Below are 10,549 nucleotides of genomic sequence, written 5' to 3'. Positions count from 1 at the left end.
CCAATGACATCTGTATTGGTTTCACCTTCTCTATGCCAAGCTTTTTCACTAAAGAGGATGGGATCAGATTTATGCTTGCTCCTAAATCGCACATCCCCTTGTTGATAAATAGACTTCCAATGGTACAAGGTAGGAAGAAACTTCCTGGATCTTCCAACTTGGGAGGGAGTCCTTTTCTGATGAGTGCACTGCATTCTTCAGAGAGAAGTACAGTCTCCTTCTCCAGCCAGCTTCTTTTCTTGTTAATGAGTTCCTTCAAGAACTTGGCATATAAGGGCATCTGTTCCAATGCTTCAGCCAGGGGAATGTTGATTTCCAGTTTCTTGAAAGTTTCCAGGAATTTGTGGAAGTGTTGATCTTTGGTTTCTTTGTTGAACCTCTGTGGGTATGGCAGCGGAGGAATGAAGACTTTCTCCTTTTTCTGTGCTTCTTCCTCTCTCTCATGTGTATTGATTGGCTGGTCTTTTTTTCTTTTGGGGTTCTCTGTGTTCTTGTTTGACACCATATTTTGATCATTGGCTTCCTCTGTATCTGTTGGCTTTTTGCTGCTTTCCACTGGCTTCTTTGTGGTGTCATTGTTGCTCATCAATGTTCTCCCACTTCTTAATTGTATTGCCTTGCATTCTTCCTTAGGATTTGGGATTGTGTCACTCGGCAGTGAGCTTGAAGGTCTCTCAACAGAAATCTGTTTGGAAATTTGCCCAATTTGCCTCTCTAGGCTCTTCATGGAGGCTTCATGATTCTTGGTTGTCATTTCCTGGTGTTTCCACATTTTGTCTATCAATGTTTCCAAGTTGGTGAGTCTTTGAGATTCAGGTGATGCTTGTGGTGGGTTGTGAGATGTGAATGGTGGGTGGTGGGTATTTTGGTTTGTGAGTTGGTTATTGGATTGGTAATGGTTGGGGTGGTTGTTTTGAGGCTTTTTGTAAGGGTTTTGGTTAGTTTACTGCTGGTTGTGGTTTTGGTTGTTTCTTGAAGTGTTTTGGTTTGAGTTCCTCTACCATGGTTGTTGGTTCTGGTTATGATTATCTCCCCATCTGAGGTTTGAGTGGTTCTTCCAGGATGGATTGTATGTGTCTCCATACACTTCATTCTGTCCAGAGTTTTGGTTGTGCATGTACTGGACTTGTTCTTGCTGCTGCTCCTCTTGAGTCTCTTCATTTTGCCCCCATGTGGATGATGGTTGGCTTGTGTTAACTGCTGCAACTTGGAGGCTATCAATCCTCTTGGCCATTTGCTCAAATTGTTGTTGAATTTGCTGCTGCATCATCTTGTTTTGAGCCAAGATTGAGTCCACTCCTTCTAACTCCATTACTCCTCTCCTTTGTGATGGTTGGCGTTGCCTTTGATGCGCAAAGAAATACTGATTATTAGCCACCATGTCAATAAGATTTTGGGCTTCCTCAGCAGTTTTCATCAGTTGTAGTGAACCTCCAGCAGAATGATCTAATGCCTCTTGAGATTTCAATGTCAGGCCTTCATAGAAATTTTGCAGCACGTCCCATTCATTGAACATCTCTGGGGGACACTTTCTGATTAAGGCTTTGTACCTCTCCCATGCTTCATACAAGGATTCGGCATCTAATTGTGTGAATGTCTGCACCTCGGTTTTTAGACTGATGACTCTTTGGGGTGGGTAGAATTTGGCTAGAAATTTGGTCACCAAGTCATCCCAACTAGTGATGCTTCTTTGGGGAAAAGTTTCAAGCCATTGTGTGGCCTTGTCCCTTAATGAGAACGAGAACAGCAGGAGCTTGTAAGTTTCAGGATTCACACCATTGGATTTGACAGTGTCACAAATCCTTAAGAAGGTAGATAGATGTTGATTTGGGTCCTCCAATGGTCCTCCCCCAAACGAGCAGTTATTTTGGACCAATGTGATGAGTTGTGGCTTCAGTTCAAAGTTATTTGCATTGACATTAGGGGTGAGAATGCTGCTTCCACAATGTCTAGCATTTGCAAAGGTGTAGGAGGCCAATACTCTCCGCTGTTGTGGGTGATTGTTAACTCCTCCTCCTGGATTAGATGTATCTCCTTCCATCTCGTGATATTCTTCCTCAGATTCTTCTTCTCCAACAATATTTTTCCCTCTTTCAGCTCTTCTTAACCTTCTAAGAGTTCTCTGGTCAGCTTCAGATAAAACAGGAATGGATCTCCCTGTACCTGACATACAAACAAAACAAAAGAAACACCAACAATAACACTTCAATCTATTGCTAGAATGAAGTTTAGTTTAAGCAAAAATTCGAACAGTTAGTGGGTTAGTCCAAGATTAAAGAATCAGAAAAGAAAAAGTGCTTGATCTAGATCTCCACTTCACGTAATCATTGTCAATCTATTTCAATCCCCGGCAACGGCGCCAAAAACTTGATGTGCGGAAAATGATCCGACACAAAACTCACCGGCAAGTGCACCGGGTCGCATCAAGTAATAATAACTCACATGAGTGAGGTCGATCCCACAGGGATTGAAGGATTGAGCAATTTTAGTTTAGTGATTGATTTAGTCAAGCGAATCAAGTGTTGAGTTGAGTGAAGTATGATTTCAGAAACTAAATTGCTTGAAATGTAAAGGGGGTGGGTGAATTGCAAGAAATTAAAGAGAACAGAAAATAAAAGTGCTGAATCTTAAAGAACAAGAAATTAAATTGCAGAAACTTAGATTGCAAGAAATGTAAATGACTGAATCTTAAGGTGCAAGAAATGTAAATGGCTTGAATTGTAAATGGGTTAGGGATGTGGAATTGCAGAAATTAAACACAGGAAAGTAAATTGCAACAAGCAGGGAAGTAAAGGATGAATTTAATTGCAGTAGATCTCAAACAGAAAATGTAAATTGCTTGATGAAGCGTTCAACAGAGAAACTTAAAATAGAATCTCCAGATCTCAGGACCCAAGAGACTAGATAACCAAGTCTAGATCTCAATGCCTTCCTAGATCCAATTTCAGAATTTAATTGCAAGAAAAGTAAAGATGAAGCAATAGAAGAAAAGGATTCAAATATTGATTTCTCAAAGGAATGCAGTAAAGAAAACAGAGAGATCTTAAGGTGAGATTGAGACAGAATTTCCTCAATTCTTCAACACCCAAGACTCAAGACAATTGTAAGATGAAATTGAAAACAAGAAAACTAAGAGGAAGAGAATTCAATTTTCCTTCCTCGAGACTCAGAATCTCCAAATAGCTCAAAAACCAAAAGCTCTCAACTGCAAGTTTTAAAAATTCTAAAAAGGACGCTCTCCAAAAACTTCAAATCCTAAGCTATTTATACACTTTCTTCAAATGATCATTAAGCCTTGAATTGGGCCTTTAGCCTTGATGGAATTGGGTTGATAGTAGCCTCTGTTGATTGCTCTTGGTGTTGGGAGGAAATCCATTAGTGAACCAGGCCATGAACCATTCACGTTTGAGCCAACATTTGAGGCAAACATTGACTCAAACGTTACTTGAGTGAGGCATTATGCAGCTAGGCCGTGTGCTGTCTTCCACGTTTGGCTCAACGTTTGAGGTCAAACGTGAGCTCAAACGTGGACCTCCCTTTTTGTATGCTTCTTGGGGGCTACTTTGTCCTCTTGTCGCGTTACCAATTTTGTGCTCAATAGAGACTATTATATATGGTTGGAAAGCTCTGAATGTCAGCTTTCTAACCCACTTAGAATCACCTCAATTGGACATCTACAACTCAAGTTATTCTTGTTGGAAGTATGCCCCTTCATGCTGTTTGGCGCCAACGTTTGACCTCACGTTTGAGGCAAACGTTGTCTCAAACGTTGCTGTGCCCAGGAGCTCCAACTCTCTTCTTTTTGGAGCCAACGTTTGACCTCACGTTTGAGGCAAACATTGGCTCAAACGTTGCTGCCTCCAGGGATGCCATTTCTCTTCTCTTTGGCGCCAACGTTTGACCTCACGTTTGAGGCAAACGTTGGCGCAAACGTTGCCTTCCCAGGAGCTTCATCTTCAGCCAACGTTTGACCTCAACGTTTGAGGCAAACGTTGGCGCAAACGTTGGCTTTTTCCCAGGGTGTTCTTCAACTGCTACTCACGTTTAGGTTGACGTTTGAGGCAAACGTTAGCTCAAACGTGAATTCCATTTTCTCAAACCCATTCTTGCAACCTTCTTCCATAATGTTGGCACACCTTTTGTTTCCTTTCTTCACCTACAAGTAATCAAAACAACCAATCAAAGTATCACAAAATTCACAAGGTTTATAAATCAATTAATTATCAACTAAAGTTAGCTTGAACCTCATGATTTTGTATCAATTAAAAGGTGGTTGATTGATTTAAGGAAACCATGCAATTCCAATTCAAATGGCTAATTTATAATGCAACAAAGTGCATAAAACTAAATGAAAACAAGAGAAAAAGACTAGTGAAACTAGGCTAAGATGACTTATCATCAAAAGCATCATGAAACAGTAATATGAACAGTATAAATATCCCAGCGAGACCAAAATTGTAGAATAGGTAAAACAAGCAACAAGTACGGCGCAATTATCAGGCCTAAATCCACTAACCACATCCTAGTTACCTAACCACCTAGAATCTACTACAAACATGCATCTCTAACTAGCCTAATTTGAACATAATTGGAAAAATAAGCAAATAACTACAAGTGATAGAGAAATTGGCATTTGGCGGAACCTGGTGTGTGGAAGAACAAATTTATGGAACAGAGAGATGATGGGGGTGTGGTGGTGGTGCTGACGCGGCGGTGAAGGGCGGTTGGCGCGGCGATGGATGGCTGTTCGGTGGCAGGGGGGTTTCGGGTAGGGTTTAATGGTGGAGGGGTGGGTAAGAAGGGAGCAAGGGAGGTGAAGCTGTGTTGGTGGTCGGTGGTGGGAGGCAGCGCTAGTGGCGTGGTGGTGGTTGCTGGCCACGGTGGGGGCAGCGGTGGTGGAGGGAAGAAGAGAGAGACGAAGGGGAGGGAAGGAAGAAGGAGAGAAGGGGAGAGGGGGGGTGTCGGGTGGTGCTCTGGGTGGTTGGGGGCGGTGCGGCGGTCGGAGTGGTGGTTGGGGGTGGTGGTGTTTGGGTGGGGAGCAGAGAGGGAGCAAAGGGGGGGTTGGGGGGGAAGAGAATGGTGATGCTGGGGAGGGGGGGATAGGGTTTCGCGTGGTTGGGGTTAGTGATTTTGAATCCACGCGAACGCGTGGGGCACACGATCGCGTGGCTAGGGGAAATGGGATTGACGCGGTCGCGTGATTGACGCGATCGCGCGGGTTGGGTACAAGATGGATGACGCGGACGCGTGAGGCATGCAACCGCGTCGCTGTAAATTGTGCTAAGCGCACAATTCCAGCGTCGTTTCAGCGCAACTCTTTGTCTCCATTAGAGTTCCAAGCTATCCACGCGATGCGGACGCGTCGCTCATGCGATGCGGACGCGTCGCTCACGCGACGCGGACGTGTCGCTTACGCTTTCGCGTGGGATGGGTGTTTTGCAAGTGACGCGTTCGCGTCAGGGACGCAAACGCGTGAGCCGTTTTATGCTAAACGCACACCAGCCGCACGATTCCAGTCCAGATTTTTGGGCGTTGGATTTTTACGCCGATTTCCAGATCACGCGTTTGCGTGAGTGACGCGGACATGTGGGAGGTGTTTTTCGCGACTGACGAGAACGCATTATGATGAGCGGATAATTTATACGCATTTTGGCATTGTTTTTAGTATGTTTTTAGTAGAATCTAGTTACTTTTAGGGATGTTTTCATTAGTTTTTATGTTAAATTCACAATTCTGGACTTTACTATGAGTTTATGTGTTTTTCTGTGATTTCAGGTAATTTCTGGCTGAAATTGAGGGACTTGAGCAAAAATCAGATTCAAAGGTTAAAGAAGGACTGCTGATGCTGTTGGATTCTAACCTCCCTACACTCAAAGTGGATTTTCTAGAGCTACAGAACTCAAAATGGAGCGCTTCCAATTGCGTTAGAAAGTAGACATTCAGGGCTTTCCATCAATGTATAATAGTTCATACTTTGAACGCGTTTAAACGACGTAAAAGGGCATTGAACACCAGTTCTACGCTGCTGTCTAGAGTTAAACGCTAGAAACAAGTCACAAACCAGAGTTGAACACCAGAAATACATTACAACCTGGCGTTCAACTCCAGAAAGAGCCTCTGCACGTGTAACATTCAAGCTCAGCCCAAGCACACACCAAGTGGGCCCCGGAAGTGGATTTATGCATCAATTACTTACTTCTGTAAATCCTAGTAACTAGTTTATTATAAATAGGACTTTTTACTATTGTATTAGACATCTTGGGAATCATCTTTGGATTATATTTTTATCTATTGATCACGTTTTGGGGGCTGGCCATTCGGCCATGCCTGGACCTTTCACTTATGTATTTTCAACGGTAGAATTTCTACACTCCATAGATTAAGGTGTGGAGCTCTGCTGTTCCTCAAAGATTAATGCAAAGTACTACTGTTTTTCTATTCCATTCAACTTATTCCGCTTCTGAGATATTCATTCGCACTTCAACCTGAATGTGATGAACGTGACAATCATCATCATTCCTTATGAACGCGTGCCTGATAACCACTTCCGTTCTAACTTAGATTGAATGAGTATCTCTTAGATCTCTTAATCAGAATCTTCGTGGTGTAAGCTAGATTGATGGCGGCATTCATGAGAATCCGGAAAGTCTAAACCTTGTCTGTGGTATTCTGAGTAGGGTTCAGGGATTAAATGACTGTGACGAGCTTCAAACTCGCGAGTACTGGGCGTAGTGACAGACGCAAAAGGAGGGTGAATCCTATTCCAGTATGATCGAGAACCTCAGATGATTAGCCGTGCTGTGGCAGAGCATTTGGACCATTTTCATAAGAGGATAGGATGCAGCCATTGGCAAGGGTGACGCCTTCAGACGATTAGCCATGCAGTGACAGCGCATCGGACCATTTTCCAGAGAGGATCAAAAGTAGCCATTGACAGCGGTGATATCCTTACATAAAGCCAGCCATAGAAAGGAGTAAGACTGATTGGATGAAGACAGCAAGAAAGTAGAAGTTTAGAGGGACGAAAGCATCTCCATGCATTTATCTGAAATTCTCACCAAGGATTTACATAAGTATTTCTATCCCTATTTTATTATTTATTTTCGAAAACTCCATAACCATTCTATATCCGCCTGACTGAGATTTACAAGATGACTACAACTTGCTTCATACCAACAATCTCCGTGGGATCGACCCTTACTCGCGTAAGGTTTATTACTTGGACGACCCAGTGCACTTGCTGGTTAGTTGTGCGAAGTTGTGATAAAAAGTTGAGATTACAATTGAGTGTACCATGTTGATGGCGCCATTGATGATCACAATTTCGTGCACCAAGTTTTTGGCACCGTTGCCGGGGATTGTTCGAGTTTGGACAACTGACGGTTAATCTTGTTACTCAGATTAGGTAATTTTCTTTTTGTTTTCTTTTCAAAAATTTTTCAAAAATCTTTCAAAAATTCCTCATCTGTTTTCGAAAAAATAAATAAATAAATAAATCTTTTCAAAAATATATTTTTCTTCAGAATTTTTAAGAATGAATTCTAGTGTTTCATGAAGCATGTTGAAGCATGGCTGGCTATAAAGTCATGTCTAAATTCTTTTGGACTGAGGTTTTGGCCTAAAATTGAATGAATTACTCTCATATTCATGCTAAAGCTTGATTGGCTATTAAGCCATGTCTAACCCTCAGATTGGAGCTTTAGACTAAGAGTGCAAGATTCCTGGAATTCATATTAAAAATTTTGGAATCCTTATTTTTCTTTTTCAATTAATTTTCGAAAAATACAAAAAAAATTAGAAAATCATAAAAATCAAAAATATTTTGTGTTTCTTGTTTGAGTCTTGAGTCAATTTTTAAAGTTTGGTGTCAATTGCATGTTCATCTTGCATTTTTCGAAAAAATTCATGCATTCATGGTGTTCTTCATGATCTTCAAGTCGTTCTTGGTAAGTCTTCTTGTTTGATCTTGATGTTTTCTTGTTTTGCATCTTTTCTTGTTTTTCATGTGCATTTTTGCATTCATAGTGTCTAAACATGAAAGATTTATAAGTTTGGTGTCTTGCATATTTTCTTTGCATATAAAAATTTTCAAAAATAAGTCTTGATGTTCATCATGACATTCAAAGTGTTCTTGGTGTTCATCTCGACATTCATAGCATTCTTGCATACATTCCTTGCTTTGATCCATAACTTTCATGCATTGCATCATTTTGCATGTTTTTCTCTCTCATCATAAAAATTCAAAAAATAAAAAAAATATCTTCCCCTTTTTCTCTCTCAAAATTTTGAAAATTAGATTTGACTTTTTCAAAAATTTTTAAAATCTAGTTGTTTTTTTTTATGAGTCAAATCAAATTTTCAATTTAAAAAGCTTATCTTTTTCAAAATCTTTTTCAAAAATTAAATCTTTTCCATTTTTCTTATTTATTTTCGAAAATTTTAAAAAATATTTTTCAAAAATATTTTTCTTATCTTTATCTCATAATTTTTGAAAGTATCATCATCAATTAATGTTTTGATTCAAAAATTTCAAGTTTGTTACTTGCTTGTTAAGAAAGATTCAAACTTTGAGTTCCAGAATCATATCTTATGATTTCTTGTGAATCAAGTCATTAATTGTGATTTTAAAAATTAAATCTTTTTCAAAACTAATTTCAATCATATCTTTTCAAAAATATCTTATCTTTTCAAAATTGGTTTTCAAATTTGTTTCAACTAACTAACTAACTTTTTGTTTGTTTCTTATCTTTTTCAAAACTACCTAACTAACTCTCTCTCTCTAATTTTCGAAAATATCTTCCCTCTTTTCCAAAAATTTCTTTTTAATTAACTAATTATTTTAATTTTTTATTTTAATTTTCGAAAACTAACCTTTTTTCAAAAAACTATTTTCGAAAATCACTAACCCTTTTTCAAAAATAATTTTCGAAAATCCTTCTCCCTCATCTCCTTCTAATTATTTATTCATCTACTAACACTGCTCCTATCCTTACCCTTGTGTTTGGATTCTTCATTCTTCTTCACCCCTATTCCTTTTCTTCTTCTACTAACAATAAGGAACCTCTTTACTGTGACATAGAGGATTCCTCTTCTTTTCTTGTTCTCTTCTCTTTCTTATGAGTAGGAACAAGGAAAAAGGCATTCTTGTTGAAGCTGATCCAGAACCTGAAAGGACTCTGAAGAGGAAACTAAGAGAAGCTAAATTACAACAATCGAGAGACAACTTTATTGAAAATTTCGAACAAGTAAAGGAGATGGCAGCCGAACCCAACAACAATAATGCAAGGAGAATGCTTGGTGACTTTACTGCACCTAATTCTAATTTACATGGAAGAAGTATCTCCATTCCTGCCATTGGAGCAAACAATTTTGAGCTGAAACCTCAGCTAGTTTCTCTGATGCAACAGAACTGCAAGTTTCATAGACTTCCATCTGAAGATCCTTTTCAGTTATTAACTGAATTCTTGCAGATATGTGATACTGTGAAGACTAATGGAGTAGATCCTGAAGTCTACAGGCTCATGCTTTTCCCTTTTACTGTAAGAGACAGAGCTAGAGTGTGGTTGGACTCTCAACCCAGAAATAGCCTGAACTCTTGGGACAAGCTGGTCACGACTTTCTTAGCCAAGTTCTTTCCTCCTCAAAAGCTGAGCAAGCTTAGAGTGGATGTTCAAACCTTCAGACAGAAAGAAGGTGAATCCCTCTATGAAGCTTGGGAAAGATACAAGCAACTGACCAAAAAGTGTCCTTCTGACATGCTTTCAGAATGGACCATCCTGGATATATTCTATGATGGTCTATCTGAATTGGCTAAGATGTCATTGGATACTTCTGCAGGTGGATCCATTCACCTAAAGAAAACACCTGCAGAAGCTCAAGAACTCATTGACATGGTTGCTAATAACTAGTTCATGTACACTTCTGAGAGGAACCCTGTGAGTAATGGGACGCCTATGAAGAAGAGAGTTCTTGAAATTGATGCTCTGAATGCCATATTGGCTCAGAACAAAATATTGACTCAGCAAGTCAATATGATTTCTCAGAGTCTGAATGGAATGCAAGCTGCATCCAACAGTACTCAAGAGGCATCTTCTGAAGAAGAAGCTTATGATCCTAAAAACCCTGCAATAGCAGAGGTAAATTATATGGGTGAACCTTATGGAAACACCTATAACCCATCATGGAGAAATCATCCAAATTTCTCATGGAAGTATCAAAAGCCTCAACAAGGCTTTAATAATGGTGGAAGAAATAGGTTTAACAATAGTAAACCTTTTCCATCATCCACTCAGCAACAGACAGAGAACTCTGAACAAAATACCTCTAATTTAGCAAACTTAGTCTCTGATCTATCTAAGGCCACTGTGAGTTTCATGAATGAAACAAGGTCATCCATTAGAAATTTGGAGGCACAAGTGGGCCAGCTGAGTAAAAGGATCACTGAAATCCCTCCTAGTACTCTCCCAAGCAATACAAAAGAAAATCCAAAAGGAGAGTGCAAGGCTATTGAATTAATCACCATGGCCGAACCTGTGATGGAAGGAGAGGA

The 10,549-nt window shown here is 39.9% G+C and overlaps 1 non-coding gene across 1 annotated transcript; it reads right to left on the bottom strand.

Annotated features, from left to right (window-relative positions):
• Positions 1-9,653: 9,653 nt before the first annotated feature.
• LOC148571757 (small nucleolar RNA R71) lies at positions 9,654-9,761 on the bottom strand. Its single transcript, XR_015908604.1, has one exon. It is a non-coding gene; the product is annotated as a small nucleolar RNA R71 (small nucleolar RNA).
• Between the last annotated feature and the right edge of the window lie 788 nt (positions 9,762-10,549).

The sequence above is a fragment of the Arachis ipaensis genome, chromosome B3 (genome assembly GCF_059453495.1).
Source record: "Arachis ipaensis isolate K30076 ecotype BB chromosome B3, ASM5945349v1, whole genome shotgun sequence".
Classification (NCBI taxonomy): domain Eukaryota; kingdom Viridiplantae; phylum Streptophyta; class Magnoliopsida; order Fabales; family Fabaceae; genus Arachis; species Arachis ipaensis.
Note: the sequence above shows the minus strand (reverse complement) of the source record. Positions and strands in the feature narration are given on the sequence as shown.